The 20,913-nt window shown below is 41.6% G+C and overlaps 1 protein-coding gene across 8 annotated transcripts in view; it reads right to left on the minus strand.

Moving 5' to 3' along the window:
* Window positions 1-20,913, minus strand: part of LOC111871353 (ubiquitin-like-conjugating enzyme ATG10) — a 647,673-nt gene that overhangs the window by 78,173 nt on the left and 548,587 nt on the right. The window lies entirely within an intron of this gene.

Below are 20,913 nucleotides of genomic sequence, written 5' to 3' on the forward strand. Positions count from 1 at the left end.
CACATCCCAGAAGACTGCTTTCTTCAGAAAATAAAATTATTTATCTCTTTCCTTCACCGATATCACCTAGAAGTTATTACTGCAAGCAAACAGAGTGAGGGGCAAAGCAACTGTCTCAGTATCCAACCCCTGATGATGGAGATTCAGAGAGTCTCCGAAACGATACAAATTCTTCGCTTACTTAACAAAGCTGAGGACCTAAAAAGATATTAGTTACAAATTTCTTCCGTTAAGCGATTAACTATCCCGAGCAAACACGTTTAGTTCTTTCAGATTATCTGGACCTTAGGTTGGCTCTGGAACAACTGTTGTCCAGTTCTTCAGCTGTTCGATGGTAAAACACTTGTTTACCCTTCTACATAGGCATACTTCATTTTTCCCTTGTTGACTCTTTACATTCTTTCGTTAATTTAACAGTTTATTTTGGCAATATTAATCTTACATATCGATTTTTATGGAGCCTGGATAGCTCAGTCGGTATAGATACTGGCTGCAGACTGGACGACGGAGAAATTTGAGTTCGAATCCCGGTAGAAGCAAAATTTCTCTCCTGTCCACGACGTCCAAAACTACCCTCGGGACAGCCCAGCCTCCTATCCAATGGGCCGAGGGCGCTCTTTCCTTGGAGGTAAAGTGGCCGAGGCGTGAAGCTAACGACACACCTCCAACTAGTGCGGAGATCAAGAATATGGGGATGAATACATCCACTCCCCCATACGTCGTCTTGGCGTAGTGCTTAATGAAAGAAACAGAGGGACAATTTACCTTCTTATTGAATTTTTTTATATAATTCATCTACAATGTTTTACAGTGCAGTGAATCCTCTGAAACACAACCGACCAAACACCAAATCTTTTCTTCAAGCTTTCTAATTAAAATGATATATAGACTTCTTGCATTCACCATCGCAATACAGGGCCGTGTCTCATCTGTCTAGATCTGATCGCCTTATCAGTATTTGTCGGACAGCTGGCCTACAAACTATGAGGCATCTCAACATGTATTTCTTTCAATCCTCATATTACGTCTTATACCTTGCGTCCAAACAGTTAATTTCCAGATAATTTCTATGTTCTTTCCTTACAGCGACAGACAAATTTCCATGCCCATACACACATGAAAGGACATGCAATAAGCGATAAAATAACTGACCGTTAAACACCTCGCGACCGATTACACGCAAAGCAACAATAGAAGTACGGCGTTTTCTATGTAGTCGGAGCCGAATCCGCTGCTATTCAAAGTCGTAATAAACACTCCTTTACAACAATAGAGGCTGTTTTCTGTGCGTGGTCAGTGCGGAGGCTATATAGAACAGAGTTCAGAGTGTTTAATTGGTTAAGTGAGAGTAAGAGAGTTCTCGGTGGAAAATTTCGATGTGTGAAGACTTCGTGTGTGATTAGAAGATTTTGGATTTGAAGCGCTAGTTCCTGTGTTTTAATTGCCTTACCAGGAGAGGACTAGTGAGGGAGTAACAGTGGATTATAAAGTGTGGAACCAGCGATAGCGCTGTAATTACGAGTAGATGTGATTAAGAGAGATTGTAACCAAGGTGCTAATTAAATCCTATCATCCGAACTAGAACCCGTCGTTTTTGTCGCGCGTACCACCCTGCACGTCACAGTATGTGAAGATTCCGCAAATAAAGTAAAAGCGAGCCCAAAGCGTCCTGAAGTGTGGCACAGAACTTACCGCCGAAAGCTTGATGTAAACTGGACGAATTAAGAGAAACCCTCAAGCCGCAGCCGTACGGCAAACAACTCGCATGTGAACGTGTATATCTTATTATTTCCAAAAGTGTGTTAAATTAATTTCAGTGAGTTCTGAAGCGTTGTAGACCTAAATCAACTTCAAGAGTACTATCTCCTTTGCTTTCAAACCCAGTGGTCACTATCTGTATCACCTTCTTTAGTCTACTAAAACACTGTATGCTGCCTTCAGAGTGTAATCCGTATGTTTTGTGCGGTACTTGCTTACTTCTGGAGCTGAGCCCTTATTGAGGAGAAGCCAAATCTGCAGCTACTCAAGAATTTCCTAGCGTTCTATGGAACCTGAAAGTTCATTACCGTGTTCACAAGAGCCCTCCATTGGTCCCTATCCTGAGCCAGATCAATCCAATCCATACCATCCCATCCTATCTCTCTAAGATCCATTTTAATTTTAATTGTTTTGTGCGGTTCTCACAGTAAAGAGCTATTGTTTCCCTAAACAGAATTAATCGGTTTAAATTTTCAGCGTAGACGTACGTAATATGTTTCCTGTGAGGTCCAAAATATAGTTTTACATATTATATAGAAGAAATTTGGCGTTTACATGGTTAAGAAAAAAGGAATATTTTCCTCTGAAACGTCGGTGAAAGTAATACCAAATTATACGGCGTTACATTAAAGAGTACAGTATCCTGAACAGTCCCCGCTGTGAGATCCTCAAATACAATGAACATGGATTTCTTTGTAATTTGACTTTTGCAGACTGCAGATGCTTACACTAAGGATGGACCAGCTGTTCTGTAAGAAAAAATTACTACTGATGAAAAATCATGCAGAATTTTGGTCATCCCCTCTTGAGAACTGCGTTGTTAGTATTATGCTTAGAATGAAACAGATTTCCCGTTTGTAAAATCTGAGACGAGACAGAAGTTGTAAAGTCATTTACAATTATCGCCCTCTCAGGAGTCGGGCTCATAGCCTGCATGCCAGCCAGCTCTGTTACAACAACTGCATGAATCCTGCCATTATCTGCAGACAACAGGACGCCAGATAAGAAGGGGAACGTCTTGGAGGAAATTCTAACTCGAAGGAAGCCATCTTAGAGGACTGAGAGGGAAACCGGCTCTTCAGCAAATGGCTTACTTCTTTACAAAGACTATTTCGTGGTGTTTCTACGTCTTCAGTATTTTTCCTCAATTATCACAAATTTCATCCTGCAGGTGAGACATATGCTCACCAATCTCACAAAGGTTCCAAAGCCGAGCAATGTTGAATAAGTACTAGGAAGAGTTAGCAATTAGGTCACAAATGGATATAAAACGTAAAATATTTTATATTCGAACCTAGGAAAAAACATTTATTTCCCGATAAATCCTCTATAGAAATTAATACACCTGTCTCATCGCTTTACCAGTGCGTCGAAACCCGCAACATAGAAGTCTTTTGAGTGTTTTCTCAGCCACTTCCGCACCTCCGTTTCAACCTCTTCGTCATCAACGAAAGGTTAGCCACGTTTCTCGACCAAGTTGCGAACCGCTTTCTTTATATGACAAACACTTCCTGCCTCAACAAGGAAACATTCTTTGCATTGAATCATTTTATCCACAAAAAAAAAACGCAAAGGAGGACGCTGCACTTCCATAGTACACCCCTCAATCAGGGTCGCCATTTTGACTACTAAAACCAGTCTCTGAACATGCGCATGCGCATCAGGTACCTATAGTGTCATGAAGCTGGACTCTGCTGCTGCCTAATGATACAAATAACTGATTTACTTACATTTATAACTTATTTACTGACTCTACCTCGTATTATGGTGAGTAAGTAAGTCATAGAACAGTCTTAAATGTCCCACATTTTCGTTTAGATTGAAGATGCCAGATAATTAACCAAACAGAATTAAAATACGTCACTCACTCACTCATGGAGCTGAGCCCTTCTTGAGAAGCTGCCAATTTTACAGCTATTCAAGAACTTCCTATCTTTCTGAGATCTATTTTAATATTGTCCACCCACCTACGCCATGGTCTTCCCAGTGGTCTCCTTCCTTCCGGATTTCCCATCAATGTCCTATATGCATTTCTCCTCTCTCCATTCGTTCTACACGCCCTGCCCACCTCACCCTCCTTGACTCGATCATTCTAATTATATTTGGAGAAGAGTACAAGTTAATGAAGCTCCTCATTATGCAGTTTTCTCCAACTTCCTGTCACTTCACAATTAAACTACGTGTGTGTCAGTGTGGTCACCATCAACTCCTCCTAATTTCATGTACGAGCATATTCCATATAGTCTGCACCTGTTATGTCAGATTTGAAGCGATCACGGCTGATCTTCCAAGAAGACTTCATTGCTGCGAAATCTTTCTCGTACTGTGATCACTACTCATTTAAAACCTGAAGATGAATCCAGACGCAGATCATAACACAATATTAAAGTGGAAGTTATAACTTTCAGATTAAAGGCAGTAGCGTAGTGGTTGAGGCACTATGCTACAAGTCGGAAGGTCGCGGGTTCAAATACCGATGAGGTGACTGGATTTTTTTCAATTGACCTAATCTTTCCGGCCGCACTATGGCCCTGGGGTTCACTCAGCCTCTAAGAGAAATGCATACCAGGAATGAAATAAATAATTTTCCTAGCGAGTAAAGTGCTGCCGGCGCGTAAGGCTGACAACCTTACCGCCATCTTTGAGCCGATTGTCTAGATAATGTGGGACCCTCAACGTCTCACAACCGTATGGGCCTCCACGGCCTGGTACAGGGATAGCTTTACTTTTTTACTTTTACTCATTCTTTATCCTCTTTTTCCTTTCTTTCACTCTCTTCTCCGGTTCACATTTCTCCTTCTCAACTTCTTCCTTTTTCCTTATTCTTCCGTTCCGTCCCCCTTCTCTTCTTACTACATCTCCTCTTCCTTTCTTCTACTTTCTATTCTTCTCTTGTTCTTCCTTTCTATTTCTGCCCCTTCTTCTTTCACCTCAATGCCCTGCTGACAAGCATGAGCCCGCGTCAGGGTCTAAAATGTTTATAGGAAACGCGAGACTGCTTGTCTGTACAAGCAAAAAGAAGGTAACGCTATCCCGTGACAGGCCGTGGAGGTTAACAGGGTTCTGAGACGGAAATTTTCTAGACAATCGTCTCACAGATGGTGATGAAATTATCAGCCTTACGATCCGGCCACCCATTACCTCCAGGAAGATTCCTTGTACTCATTTCTGTTAGAGGCTGAGTCGACCTTAAGGCCATAGTGCGGCTGGAAGGATTAGGTCAATTTAAAAACCCAGTTACATCATCGGGAATCGAATCCGCGACTTTCCGGATTAGAGCATACAACTTATAAGAAATATTAACTTCTACTGTGTACGTGGAAAAGAGTCGGGATTGCTCAGTCGATATAGCAACGGGCTACAGGCTGGACGGCTGAGGTTCAATTCCCGGAAGGGGCAACATGTTTTTCTCTGCCCTACAGTGCCCAGACAGGGGCTGGAACACACCCAGCATTCTATACAGTGAGAATCTGGGGCTCTTTCCCAGGCAGGGACGTGAAACTTACCGCTTACCTCAATCTAATGGCGCTGAAATGAATGAAGGAGGTGTACCTCCATTTCGCCATATATTTTCATGCGTGGTGCTTAATTAAGCACAGAGACAATATTATTACATTCGACTTATTTTATAAGGGGCACGCGGTAGCGTATTTGGTTGAGACACATGCTACAAGCCGGAAGGTCGCGGGATCGAATCCCGATTAGATCATTGATTCTTCAATTTAACTAATCCTTCCAGCCGCACTGTGACCCTGGAGTCGACTCAGGATTATTCCTGGGGGGTAAAGGGCGGCCGGCCCATAAGACTGACAACCTTACCGCCATCTGTCAGCCAATTATCCAGAAAATGTGGGAGCCTCGACGTCTCACAACCCTATGGGCTTCCACGGCTTGTTACAAAGTAGAGTTTTATCTTCTTTACCTCACTTTATAAGTAGACTTACACTCATTAATATAACTTCTGTGCCAGAATAAAATCAAGTAGCTACCGCTTGTAGTAGCGTAGTGGTTGAGGGGCTACGCTACAAGCCGGAAGGTCGCGGGTCAAATCCCGATGAGATCATTGGATATTTTTCAGTTGACATAATCCTTCCAGCCGCACTAGGCCCTCGGGTTTACTCGGCCTCTAACAGAAATGAGTACTAGTAATTAATTAAATAATTTTCCTGGGGAACAAAGCACGGCCGGCGCGTAAGGCTGAAAACCTTACCGCCATCTTTGAGCCGACTGTCTCAACGTCTCACAACCTTATGGGCCTTCACGGCCTGGTACAGGGATAGCTTTAGTTTACTTTACAGCTTGTGGTATGTTCCTCTGCAGTTGCAATTAAGCTTCGGAAATAAGAAGACTAGGCACGCTGCCATAGCAAGCAGAGGGAAAGCGCGTTCTCAGCCTTACGCTTCGCTCTGTAAAATACGGCCAGCCCCTTACCCATGCCTCCCGCATACAAAAGACAATTCTTGAAACATTGTACGTGGCATCAAAATCTTCCCCCAACCCTTTTTTCTCCTAACCCTTACAAAGATAACGTTTAAATACTAAGTATAATAGCAGGAAACAATTATAAACTTACTCCGCAGCCTCGCAGTCTTTACGATTCCGCTATGCAAATCAAGTTACGAGCAGCTATCTCTTATACCGCTAATTAACTAAAACTAGACTAAGATTTGTAATTAAACTGTTCCGTTATAAAGGTGTACAAAGCGAACGTGAGCCGCGCTGCAGCTCAGGGACTTGTTTCCCGAAGAAATGAGTGACTAAGAGGAAAGTCAGGCCGGATCGGACAGCTTCGCAACAGAGGTCCTTGTCTGGAGCCTGTCTGTCCATGCGACAGTGTGTGTCCGTCCGCAGATAACAAATTGCCTTACTCTCTTCACTGCGATACATCAATCCACAAGTGTGACGTCAGCTAATTTGACGGGCGTGAAACGTCACCGACTGAAAATAAATATAATTTACTTATTGACAAACATGTGAACGTAATAGATCAGAAAAAATATCGTATGGAAATAGTATGCATAACTCAGAAGACATTATGTCAGGGCGTAGCCTATATAACTTAACTGACTTCGGCGTGCTCCAGGATCCTTCCAGCAGCACTATGGCCCTGGGGTCGACTCAGCTCTAACAGAAATGAGTACCAGGAATTAATTAAATAATTTTCCTGAGGAGTAAAGCGCGGCCGGCGCGTAAGGCTGACAACCTTGCCGCCATCTTTGAGCCGATTGTCTAGATAATGTGGGACCCTCAACGTCTCACAACCCTATGGGCTTTCACGGCCTGGTACAGGGATACCTTTACTTACTTTTACTTTACGAAGCATGTATTAGAGTCCGTAGAGTTAAGCGTTTATGTGTTATTTTCAAAGATTAAAGTGGAATAGAATAAGGGAATTCTTAATGTCAGAACTTTTAATTTTGTGACATGAAGCCTGCAAGCAGGAATAGCTAGACAACGGCTTGCTATGAAGATGCGAACGCATAGAAACCGACTTGGTACGGAACGCTATAAAATATTGCTCCAGAACATGCTACCAGATGCGTCTAAGGAACCGGATTTTCTTTAATTAAATGACTTAAGTAGGGTACTTGTTTATGTTGAAGTTCACTTGTATAATTTCACAGAGTAGATCTTCTTGAGAAACTGATAGCTACTCGGCTGGTAAAGAAATTCTATCTCCTATGAAAAACATGATTGTTCGCTTCTATGTTCACAAAATCCCGCCGCCGGTTCCTAACGTGATCCAAATTAATCCAGCCCACATTTTCAGATCATATTTCTCTTCGAACCTCGACACCTGTGTAAGGGTACAACAGGAACGGCTGAAAAATCAATTTTAATGTTATCTTCCAATCTACGTGTTCCAAGTGGTTTTTCCACTTCCAGACTTAAATGATAAAATTTCTAATTTCTGCCATGCATTCTTGCCCCAATAATTTCATCGTCCTCTATCATGATGCCTCAATTCTATTAATATTACCAATAGAAAATAATTGAAATCCTGTCATATGATGGCATAGAATAAGCAATTAACCCAATGGCTCGGAGAGTGTATAACAATATTCATGCATATATTGGCAAGAGTCGATCACAATGACCGTGCGGTCTAAGGCATGAACAGTCTTCGCTCCCTCGAACGTTGGGATCATGGGTTCGAATTCCACTCAAGGCATGGATATCTGTCTGTGTTTATTCTGTTTTGTGTTGTTCTGTGTGTAGGTAGCAGCCTTGCGATGGGCTGATCCCCCATCCAAGGAATCCTAACGACTGTGTATAGGATTAAGAAACTGAAAAAGGTGCCAAGGTCCGAAGGGTTTGTAGAGCCATAGATAGGTAGGTAGGTGGGTAGACAGACAGACAGACACATAGACAAACAGATAGATAGATAGATAGATAGATAGATAGATAGATAGATAGATAGATAGATAGATAGATAGATAGATAGATAGATATTGGCACCATAACAAAATTACATTTCATATTCTGCCTTATTACACGAAACCGTCCTAGGACGCGCGCACTTCACTCTTGTTTGAATTACGGCAGAATAGGCAGTAAAGTGGTTTAGGTAATATCTTCAAAGTTCAAGTTTGATATATCTAGTTTAAAGTCATTATTGTAGGCACGTCAAACAAATGAGTCAAAAAGATTGTATCAGCGGCAAGGAGACAGCAACACCGGAATACCTGGAGCACTGCAGCGCCTCTAGATTAAGGTGCACAAGTTTAGAATGTGTAAGTAGATGAAGAGAAGCAGATGACGTCACGTCTTGGGAATATTACAGTTCCTGCGATCGCCAAGCAAGATACAAGCCAGTACCATGACATATAACCAAACCTGCGGTTTGAATCGTATTACGGAGTTTTCCAGCAATCTAAGTGATAAACAGTAACTCTAATGATTATTTGTTTATATATAAACATATAAAAATTACTTAAACTGTTAAGTACTTCTTTCTTTCCGTATTATAAACATTAATATAAAATAGCGTTCTATAGGACCGACTACTCAACAAATATATCAGCGAATAAAATTGATACTAATGTACCAGCATTCGTTTATTGTGAAGGGCGCTGCTGCATGTTTCGACCGTTGTAAGGTCATCATCAGGCGAGTTTACAGAAATGTGATATTACTCATTGAATTGTTTCTCTCACTTTGGATCCATATTATTGCAATATTTCACCATTTGTTTAGCGAAAACACACTTTTGTTAAAAATAATTTAACAAATAAATACTTTCTTTTGAATTAAGCTTAGATATTAAAATTAATATCAAATATACGAGTATGTTTAGGATTAATATTAATATAATTTAAACCTTAAAATTAATTACCTGAATTATACTTTGATTTTAAGAATTTATTTTTAAATTATCTTAATTCTAGAAGTTTTTAGGTTCGTGGGGTTTTGTTACTGTCGTTGCAAGGTGGAGGTAAGATGTAGGCTGAAACAACTTGAGGGGGGCCCTTCTGTCAGCCTCTGTCGCATTTGTTTACTCCTTTACCACATCTAGGGACACGCGGTAGCGTAATTGGTTGAGTCACTATGCTACATTCCTGAAGGTCATGTTCGAATCCCGATGAGGTGGATTATTTTCAATTTACCTAATCCTTCCAGCCGCACTATGGCTCTGGGATCGACTCAGCCTCTAACAGAAATGAGTATCAGGAATCTTCCTGAGTAAGACTGACAACCTTACCGACATCTATGAGCGGATTGTCTAGACGTCTCACAACCCTATGGGAATCCGCGGCCTGTTACAAGGATACCTTTACCTTCCTTATTCAGTAGATATTCCTTATTTAAATGCGTACGTTAACATGTTATCAAGTTCTTATGGTTTCGAAGGGATGGCTTTCCTTCTTCGGCATTCGGACAGGTAACAGCGCTCGTCTTTGTGACCGACCACCGACCAGTCAACTGCCGCCATACATACTGCAGTCTCTCCCCATAAACGTCACAGTTGAGACACACTTACTTTGTATTTAGAAAGTCCCGTGTTCTGATCTCAGCATCGAAGTTAGCTATACCGAACTCCAGTAACTGTCTTCAATCGTTAGGACCGTCTCTGTGGTGTAGTGGTCAGAGCTTCTAGCTATAGATCCAGAGGTCCGGCTTGGATTCCCGGAACTATCAGATTTTCTGAGAACTAGTGGGTCTCGAACGTTGTCCAATCAGCCTCGTGAGGATAATTGAGGAGCTATTTCAAGGAAATAGCGGCTCCGGTCTAGAAAACCGAATAGATAGACAGATATCTGTCAATCTAATTACTATGCCACAGTATGATTTGTGATCTTGGAATAAATGTATTACCTTTATATCACACCTACAGGAGTCGGGATAGCACAGTCGGTATGGCGACTGGCTACGGGCTGAATGACCGAGTTCGAATCCCTGTAGGATCAAGAATTTTCTCTCCTCCACGTCGTCCATACCGGCTCTGGGGCCCACCCAACCTCCTACAGAATGGGTACCGGAGGCTCTTTCACCTGGGGTAAAGCGGCTGGGGCCTGAAGCTGGCCACTCACCTCCAACTAGTGCCGAAGTAAAAGAAACTTTGATCTATACATTCAGTCCCCCATACGCCTTTAAGGCGTAGTGCTTAATTAGCTAAGCATAGGAACAACTTTACTTTTACCTTTTTACGTATATATCACATCTACCAGTATTAAGAATTGTACTGAAAGTTAAAGAAGTCTGCTCCTCGAAGCGCGTCATCAGAGGAGAGGGCATTTAATGCTTTCATGCTTAAGTGCTAAATGTCTGTCTAACGGACAAGAACAGTCACACTCCAGCAACTTGTTCATCAAGTGTTAATGTCTCGCAATATGTCTAATGGAAGGAATCAGACGGAAATGTGTTTATTGTCCCGCGAATTAAACTCTTTCCTCGTTCTCAGCAGTAACCCTCAGCGCTGGCAAACAGAATAATTGCGCAGCCTTGCTTTCCGCAAATTGTATCTAGGGTTGCTTAAGTTTATGGTAGCCCATTGCTTTATGGCGCCAATGAAAACCGGGATTATTGTCTACATGTGAATAAAAAACAGAAAGCAGATATATATATGTAGAATTTTCATGTATCCCAAAGGAAATGCAATAAATTTGTATGGGCTGAAAGTTTTTAGACGAAACGTACCGCAACTACATAAATGCAATATAGTTAATAACGATTAATAACATGCTGGAAAATTTTACCAGTTTTCGTTTTAGAGCCTCATTGTCTGGGAATTCGTACATACGGTGTTTTCCCCTACATAAAATTCTTCATTTTTGTAGATATATGAACCTCTTGTAGACCGCCTCTGTGGTCTAGTGGTCGTAATTCATGGCTACAGATCCAGAGGCCCCGGGTTCGATTCCCGGTGCTATTTCTGCGAAGTAGTGGGTCTGGAACGGGAACCGCTCAGTCTCGTAAGGATAATTGAGGATATATTTCAAGGAAATAGCGGCTCCGGTCTAAAAAACCGAAATTAACGGCCGTGGGGATTAGTTGTGCTGACAACGTGACATCCTCTATCCGCTAAAGTTGGCATTAACTTCGCCGATAAGCGGCGGTCGCTCGGTCGGTATAGTTCGCTTGTGGGATAAAGCCACGGAGTATATATAAACCTCTTGTAACGTATTTTACCGAAGAGATTATTTTGATGTCACCATTGCACTAGCAGGTCGAAATGTCCATCTTATAGACTAAAGTACAGATTGCTGGTTTCTTGTTTCGTTGTATTACACATTGCTGGACGTACACAGGATGACGTGAATGTTGCACAGGCAAGTATACACAGGAAGTTTCATAGTCTGTTACGGCAAAGCCTGGAGTGCTAGAGACAAATACTGATGGTGGGGCCTTGCAAACATGGTACTGAACCCTTTGGTTCCAGTTTAACAAGCTGGACTACTATCGCCTTTTCAGTGAGACCTATGGGGTTAGTATGATCCTGTGACGTGACGCCTGAAAGCCGCAATCCCCCCACGTGCTGAGCGAAGTTTCCCGTAGCAGTTCTCCAGGTAACGAATTCGAACCCCTTCAGTTCCCGCGGCAACCAATATGCTGGAAACAGTTGCAACGGAAAACGCGAAACAGGGCCCTTCAACAAGGTGTCTTCTAGACTGTCCGAATATCGAATATAACAGACCGAGGGAACAGAAGTTCAATTCAGAAGTGCAGAAGTGAAGACAGAATACGACAACTCATGGAAGTCGGAAGAAGAACCGGAGATGCAAGATGCAGACAACCGTGAGGAGCTGAATGTGTGAACCTTTATAACCGATTGTAATAGTAAGAGTGACATCAAATAAACCTGATCAACAATTCCAGAATCCACAATTATTAGTCACGCGTACGCCCCTACACGTGACAATAAAGTTACGTTTATTACCGCTGTCTCGCTGTACGCGGTAGCGAAGTTGTCTGAGGCACTACGTTACAATTCCCAAGGTCGCGGGTTCGATTTCCGATAAGACCACTGGATTTTTCAATTGACGTAATCCTTCCAGCCGCACTATGGCCCTGGGGTCAAATCATCCTCTAACAGAAATGAGTACCAGGAATCTTCCTGTGGGTAAAGGGCGGGCGGGCGGCGCGTAAGGCTGACAATCTCACCGCCATCTGTGAACCAAGTGTGTGGAAAATGTGGGAGTCTCGATGTCTCGGAGCCCTATGGGTCTCCACGGTCTGTTACAGGAAGAGATTTACCTCTTTCTGCAGTCGCCTCACGCCCATGACAATGACGTGAAGCACGCTGTGTTTAAATGAAGTTTGCGGATGTCTCTTCCCAGAGTTTCATATCCACTACAAAAAGTTTCGTGTTATTACTTCTTATCTGTGACCGGTTCCCATTAACAGTGACAGATCCTTCTGCTAATATCCATTTTTATTCACTTTTCACACATAATTCTTCCCAAATATCTTCATCTAAATGTGTAGCCGTCTTACGTCTTATTTCCTGCATCCTCTTTGAAAACAATTCCAAAAATGAGGGGAGAGGCTTTTAAATCTAAGATGGGGCAGGGAACTGGCGCCACGAAATTTTTTCACTAAAACATGCATATTTTCAGCGGCTTAGCATAAAGATATTCCTTATTCCAGAGCCTATTTCCTCTTCCTGTTTTTATACTTCCCACCCATTCCTTTACGACCACTCTGTTTACTCTAATTTACATAATCGAGTACCATTCAGAGCTATCGAAAAGGAAACTGGCAGGAGTTCGAGTCTAGCACACGCTTCCAGCCGCTGTGAATAGTTTACAATCTTCCCCAGAAATGAAAATTTATATCTCCCATAAATATGGTCACAACTGATTTCATATTCCAAAAACTACACTCACCAAACTTTGAATGTGTACCTCCTGCCCTTGGAAGTAGCGACTTACCTCCCCGCTCCCCTTGTTTGCCATATTTCGGCGCGAGGGGTGAGCATTTACATCGTCCATGGGCTTAAGTTCAATTCTAATTTCATAAAATATCTACAAATGTTAAATGTTTTTTGAATTATGGATAATATTAAAAATATCAGTATATATTTCATTGGCGTGTACCCTGTTGCCTTGTGGTAAAACACTCGACTTTCACGGTTCTGTTTCGGCAAGATCTGTGTGCTTCACTTAGACTGAAACCAACTCTACAAACGGCAAATTCCTGGGAATATGAAGACAACCAGGCCCCAACCCCTGGGTTCAAGTACACGTCAAGCTGTAAGTCCTATTAGATTCTAAATGGTTCTGACGATGGGGCATAAGACTCATTTCTACGTCCTTCTCTATCCTAGTTGCACGCATGTGCCTGTTCTATCAACGCTTGTATTGTATATTTTCTTGTTATCCCCCGCCGAAATAGCCTGGTCTCAGGTGATTAAATAGCTGTGTGAATCTAACAGGGGTTGCCCAGTGATTGAGGTTAGCTCTTTCTAAGGGACCCAACTAAGTAGGTACCTTCCCCCCTCACCTGAGGACGGAAACAGATCCAGTTTTCGAAAAGTTGTGTTTTCTACAGGGTGATTCATATAGAACTGGCCCGACGAAATGAGCTGTAATATAAAATATACCATACAGATATTAAAGTAATTTACACACATCTTATCTCGGATTGTGTGCCGTGATCAGAGCAGGTGTTGAAAGTGTCCGCCGTTTTCAAGTAGGCACTAGAAACACTCGCTGTTCAACAGTGTACTCCATGACTGTCGCCTGCGCACTGCAGACACGTTTCGGGATTGTCCTTGACCTTGCAGCATAAGGGCTGCCAATTGCCGGATCATGCGCACACCATTCGACTCAGCACGGCCCACGGATTATTATGTCGTAATTGTGAGCGGTTATATGCATCACCTGCGGAATTATTAGCAAATTTATCGGGCCGGTTCTATACGATTCACCCTGTAGTTTCTAGAATACCGGATGATGGAAAAAGTCCAAAAATGCAGTAATTCTGCGTGTAGGTACTATCTATCCATTCTCACTCTCAAGAACATGCTGTCATTGTGGTTGACAGAATCCGCGCTGAATTTCAGAAAAGGATTCTATGCCTTTGCCTAGGTAGGCATAGGACAGATATATCAACAAAGATCGTATCTGTAGGCACTATAAAAAATCATCATTATAATCTAGAGCACGGTTTATCACGATCAGCATGTAAATGTTCGTTTAACGCTTCCTAGCACTAGTTTGGCGATGGCAAGTACACTCCGTAATGGATCTTACTCCGACAACAGATTTCCATAAAATTCAATGAAGACAAAATTGACACTGGGTCATAAGAAACACGGCTTATCCCTACAGAATTATACATCACACTACGAGTAAAGAACTTTTCAAAATTATGTGAATAAGAGATATTTGGTAAAAGCTCTACCTGTAAGAGGCAGTGGTTCCCACATTTTCTAGACAGTCGACTCACAGATGACGGTCAGGTTGTCAGCCTTATGCGCCGGTCGCTCTTTACCCCAAGGAATAGTCCTGGTATCATTTCTGTTAGAGGCTGAGTTGAGCCCGGAGCCATAGCACGGCCGAAAATATTAGGTTAATTGAAAAATACGTACTTGGTACAAGTACATGAATTAAGCTACAGATCTCACCACGATTTACAGCTTACATTTCATATGTATTTTGTAATAAGCCAATACTTGATGAAATATAAAACAAAATTAGTTCTCGCTCTGTTTTGTGTTACTAGGTCGGAAACAGTGGGCTTTATTTTAATAACAGTACTTGAATAATAAACCTCTCAAGTAAACTCAGACTGAACTGCACGACTCGTGTTTGGTTTCGTCCTGCTGTGTAAATCACTATTGACACGTCATTAACAAACATACAAAAATCTAAGTCATTAGAGCCTATTCAACTATGCCAAATCCACACACACGACCTTCACGCTCCGCAAAAATTACTTGCTCCCCGGTCCACTTTAACCGGGAAAACGTCAAACAAGCAAAGCAGGTCACATATCTCGGGATCACCCTAGATAGCAAACTTACCTGGCGTCCACATATTCTCAAGAAACGCAAGCAGATGGACGTCAAAGCTGCAGAGCTCAACTGGCTGCTTGGCAGAAAATCCAGCCTCTCCCTTTCAAACAAACTACTCATCTACAGAACAGTTATCAGGCCTATATGGACATATGGCATCCAACTATGGGCAACCGCATTCAAATCTGCAGTCAACATCTTCCAACGCTCACAATAAAAACTCCTAAGAACCATAACTGCTGCACCCTGGTACGTCTCAAACCGCACTCTACATACTGACCTCAAAATACAGCTCGTCACGGAAGTTATCCGCCAACACAGCTCTGCCTACGTCAACAAACTTAAAGAACACGACAACCCACTTATTTGTCCCCTATTACTTCCACCGATTAACAGACGTCTAAAACGGAAATCACCGCAAGACCTATGGCTATGAGGTGAACATCGATGGATGTCGCCCACTGACGTCATGTAAGGTGTGCATTAATTAAGCTGAAAATCTGCACACTAGTCAGCACATTGGCTTAAAGAAATGTATATTTCAGATTGTCAATAATTCTAATAAATAAAAACAAATAGAGCCTCTAATATAGTATAATCGTATAGTCTATAACACACAAGCGGATTCATACAGTCTACATGGAAAAGTGGATGAGAGAATAATTGTAACTAAAAATAAGACTTGAAGATGACACAAATGTGCCGAAACATATTGTCCTAGTGGAACAACTAGTGTCTTATTTACTTACTCATGGAGCTAAGCCCTTCTGGAGGAGCCGCCAATTCTGCAGCTACTCAAGAAAATCCCAGAATTTTATGGAACCCGAAGGTTCATTACCGTGTTCACAAGAGCCCTCCAGTGGTCCCTATCCCAAGCCAGATCAATCCAACCCATACCATCCCATCCTATCTCTCTAAGAACCATTTTAATTTTAATTCTTTTGTGCGGTTCTCACAGTAAAGAGCTATTGTTTCCCTAAACAGAATTAATCGGTTTAAATTTTCAGCGTAGACGTACGTAATATGTTTCCTGTGAGGTCCAAAATATAGTTTTACATATTATTTAGAAGAAATTTGGCGTTCACATGGTTAAGAAAAAAGCAATATTTTCCTCTGAAACGTCGGTGAAATTAATACCAAATTATACGGCGTTACATTAAAGAGTACAGTATCCTGAACAGTCCCCGCTGTGAGATCCCCAAATAGAATGAACATGGATTTCTTTGTGATTTGACTTTTTCAGACTGCAGATGCTTAATCCATAACATCACATCCTATCTCTCTAAGATCCATCTTAATACTGTCCACCCACATACGCCTTGGTCTTCCCAGTGGTCTCTTTCCTACTGGCTTTACCACCAATAACCTATACGCATTCCTCGTCTCCCCCATTCGTGTTACATGCACTGCCCACCGCATCCTCCTTGACTTGATTATTCTAATTATACTTGAAGAAGAGTACAAGTTATGAAGCTCCTCATTATGCAGTTTTCTCCAACCTCCTGTCACTTCATCTCCCTTCGGTCCAAATATTCTCCTCAACACCCTGTTCTCAAACACCCTCAGTCTATGCTCTTCCCTTCATGTCAGAGACCAAGTTTCACACCCATACAGAACCACAGGAAAAATTATAGTTTTGAATATTCTAATGTTTATGATTTTAGACAGCAAACGGGAAGACAAAAGGTTCTGGACTGAATGGTAGCAAGCATTACCCGAGTTCAATCTCCTCTTAATTTCCTCCTGAATCACGTTTCGATCTGTTATCGTTGTTCCCAAATATATGAATTGTGCTACATTTTCAAAACATCTGTTTCGTATCTTTATGTCATGATTCTGCCCTGCATTTTGGTGACGAGACAGCAACATATACTTAGTTTTCTCAGTGTTTACTTCTAGACCAACAAATTTACTTGCGTCAGTTAAAGTTTGTGTGTTTTTCTTTATGGTATCTACATTATCACCCAGTAGATTCACATCATCGGCGTAGACCAACACCGGATATATCCCATTTAATTTCAGTCTCACCTGGCTTCCCTGGACCTTCCTAACGCATACTCTAAGGCAAAATTGAAAAGGAGTGGCGATAAAGCATCTCCTTATTTTAGACCATTCTGGATAGGAACTTTATCAGACAAATGTTTACCTACACGGACTTTACTATACGTTTCGTTTAAACACATTTTAATCAACCTAACTAGTTTCATGTGTATCCCAAACTGTATTTGAATATTGTACAATACTTTCTTCCTAATTGAATCACAGCCTTTCTCGAAGTCTATGAATAGCTGATGTACTGTCTCATCGTACTCCCATTTTTTCTCCAATATCTGACGAATGCAAAAGATCTGATCTGTAGTTGATCTGTTACGTCGAAACCCACACTGATGATCCCCAATAATTCCATCTATATATGAACTTAACTTTGAGAGAAGTATATTGGATAAAATTTTGTATGAAGTTGATAACAGTGATATCTCCCGATAATTACTACAGTCAGTTTTATCACCTTCTTGTGAACTGGTACAATGATAGACTCCTTCCACTGATCAGGAAATTTTTCCTTACGCCAAAGCAGGAATATAATCAATTGAATTGCCCAAGATTTCACACGGAACATAAAACGACAGATAGTTCGATCCTGATAAAATTAGTTTACTGAAATCACAGATTAATAAAACTACAGATTGCAACTCTGTGTTCCCAACAGAGCGGAGAAAATGCATTGGAAGATGAGGCACCGGCCAAACCATTAATATCAAATAATACTACATCTACACAACGGGCCTCCAAGCAGTTTACTATATGTCCGCGGGAATATAACAAGATTGCAACAACTGACTTCATGATATGCAATTTGTCATGAACAATTTAAATCATATTTTACTCAATAAATTTCTTTTTATAATAATTTTATAATTAATTGTATTTTATACCTTGTATTTTATAATGTAACAGTTATCAAGTATCCAGCTTTACTGTCACAATGAAATTGTAGTTCAATAGTGTGTGTGAGTGTAATAAATGATTATTATTGTTTTGCCTGATGACGGCTTTAAAAGCCGAAACATGTAGCTAAGATAATGTTAACCTTGACCGTTATGTTGCTGTGTTACGACGGACTCTAATAAAGAATTGTATATAATTACACAACAGGCTGAAAGAAATGAAAATTTATCAAACGTGGATTAACCAAAAGGCAACTTAGTGGAGAGAGATGTGGCCGTTACCGATTCTTGAGAGCGATCACAATAATATTCAGAGACAAATTTCAGAACTGAACTGATAAAGATTTATGTTTATAAGATTTGAGGCTTTCACGGCGGTGACTATGAAGAAAGCAGTCTTCTGGGATTTGGCACCTTGTATATGTGGTGTTAACCGACGTTTCGGAGGAACGTCGGTTAACACCACATATACAAGGTGCCAAATCTCAGAAGACTGCTTTCTTCAAGATTTATGTTGTTTACAATTATCCCATCCGACGTGCATTTTTAAGGCAGAGGCCACTGCTCTAGCCATCTCATTCTCTTCACTCAGCAGACATTTGCTGCTATCCAACATCACACGCTCTAATCTCATAATATTGGGTCTCGATTCTGGCATATTCCCCTACTTACAAACGGTTATGACAGCATGGCGGGGTGGAACTAGGCACATCTGACTCCCGAAGCAAGATGTCTATGTCATGCATTTTCACATTCCTTTGACTTTGGCACGAGGTACGTAGTATAGTGGCTCGGTTCGTAAGCGGAAAAAAAAAAACCTCATTAGATCCGTCTGGTTTTCGAACCAGAGGCCATAGTTTACAAGGTCACATCTTTTTATTAAACCCTTTATTTATTTCAGATACTACAATATTTCAGTCAATTTGCTGTCTTGTGTACAATTAGTTATGAATTGTACACTTCAGTGGCTTGAGTGGGTCACCTCCAACGACGCGTCCCTCAGCTTTTTAGATCTTCTGGCCGCTTTCGTCCAATTCTTCTGTGGTCGTGTTGATGCAAAATTGGCTGGAGCAGTGGGTTGGAGTGGTCAGCTAATTTGCTGAAGTGGCTGATGCTGTGTTCTTTGATGACTTCTGTGACGTATGGAGTTTTGAGGTCTGTGTGAATGGTGTGGTTAGACACATACCCCGGTGCGTTTACGATGAGACGAAGAACTTTTGATTGGGTTCGTTGGATGAGATCTGTATTCGTTTTGCTGGCGCATCCCCAGAGCTGGGTTCCGTATGTCCATATTGGCTTGATGACTGCTTTGTATATTAGCAGCTTGTTGTCAGTGGATAGGTCAGATTTTTTTCTTATGAGCCAGTATAGGTCTTTGATTTTTTGATCCATTTGTTTTCTTTTCGTGAGGATATGTTTTTTCCAGTTGAGCTTGCTGTCAGGGGTAAGTCCGAGATACTTTGCTTGATCTTTCGTTGGATGGTAGTGTGGTTTATTTGAATCGGGGGGCATTTGCCTTTCCGAAGCGTGAACGTTGTTTGAATGGATTTTGCTTCATTAACTTTGATTTTCCATTTTTTTGCCATTTTTCTATGAGTATGAGGTGGTTCTGTAAGTTAGTTGCTGCTGTGGTGGGATTTTCGTGTGTGGCGAAGAGAGCCGTGTCGTCGGCAAATGTCTCTATGACTGTTCTGTGGGCTGTGGGGAGGCCGTGGGTGTAGAGCGTGTAGAGCGTGTAGAGCGTGTAGAGCGTGTAGAGGAAGGGACTGAGCAGGCTTCCTTGTGGCACGCCTGAGAGGATTGGTAGTCTTCTTGATTGTTCATTGTTTACTTTAACTACGAAAGTTCTATCGCTTAAATATGAGCGTAATATAGAGAAGTGGTGTGATGGGAGAGGTGTTTTTATTCTGAAGAGTAGACCTGGATGCCAGACTTTGTCGAAAGCCTGGGCTATGTCTGGGAATATTGCAGTGCAGTATTGGTTTTTGTTCAGTGCTTGGCATATGGTATTGGTGATGCGATGGCTTTGTTGAGTGGTTGAGTGCGCCCTACGGAATCCGAACTGATGGTCTGGGATCCAGCTTATTGGATCTGAGTCTTGGTTGATTTTGTCGAGAAGTAGTTTTTCAAGGAGTTTTGCTATTATTGGTAAGAGGCTTATTGGTCGGTATGGACGTCGGTTGGGTTTTTCCTAGGTTTTAATATCATTATGATTTCGGCTGTTTTGAGCGGGAGATATCACATCTATAATCCATTTCTCTTCAGAAAGCGAAGATGTATTATCTTGACTTACAGAGCTAGGTTCCATTTTTCTTTGTGCCTGCTCTTCCAAATGATAATAAGATGCCATCTCGCGGTGGCAATCCGTATTTCGAAGCGCAACTTGGCTACTGTACGATAGTTCCTGGTGCCATCCAACGGTCCGACCTCGAACCGTCAACAGAACACACAACCCCTGAGCATTAAAATTCTATAATTTTACCACACATTCTAGTTCATAAGGAAGCTCTATTTCAAAATCTTAACAATATTTAGAGTGAAATTTTTAACGTTGTATTTGTATTCCAATAACGCTTCTGATCCATAATGTAAAGGCAGTGTTGTCCCTGTGCTTAATTAATTAACCAGTTCGCCATGAAGACGTATGGAGGGGCGAAAGTATAGCTCCACCATTCTTGACCTGGGCACTAGACGAAGATAAGCTCCTGATCCAATGTATTACAAATACATATGACATAAAACACGTTC

Source organism: Cryptotermes secundus, unplaced genomic scaffold (assembly GCF_002891405.2).
Source record: "Cryptotermes secundus unplaced genomic scaffold, Csec_1.0 scaffold122, whole genome shotgun sequence".
NCBI lineage: Eukaryota > Metazoa > Arthropoda > Insecta > Blattodea > Kalotermitidae > Cryptotermes > Cryptotermes secundus.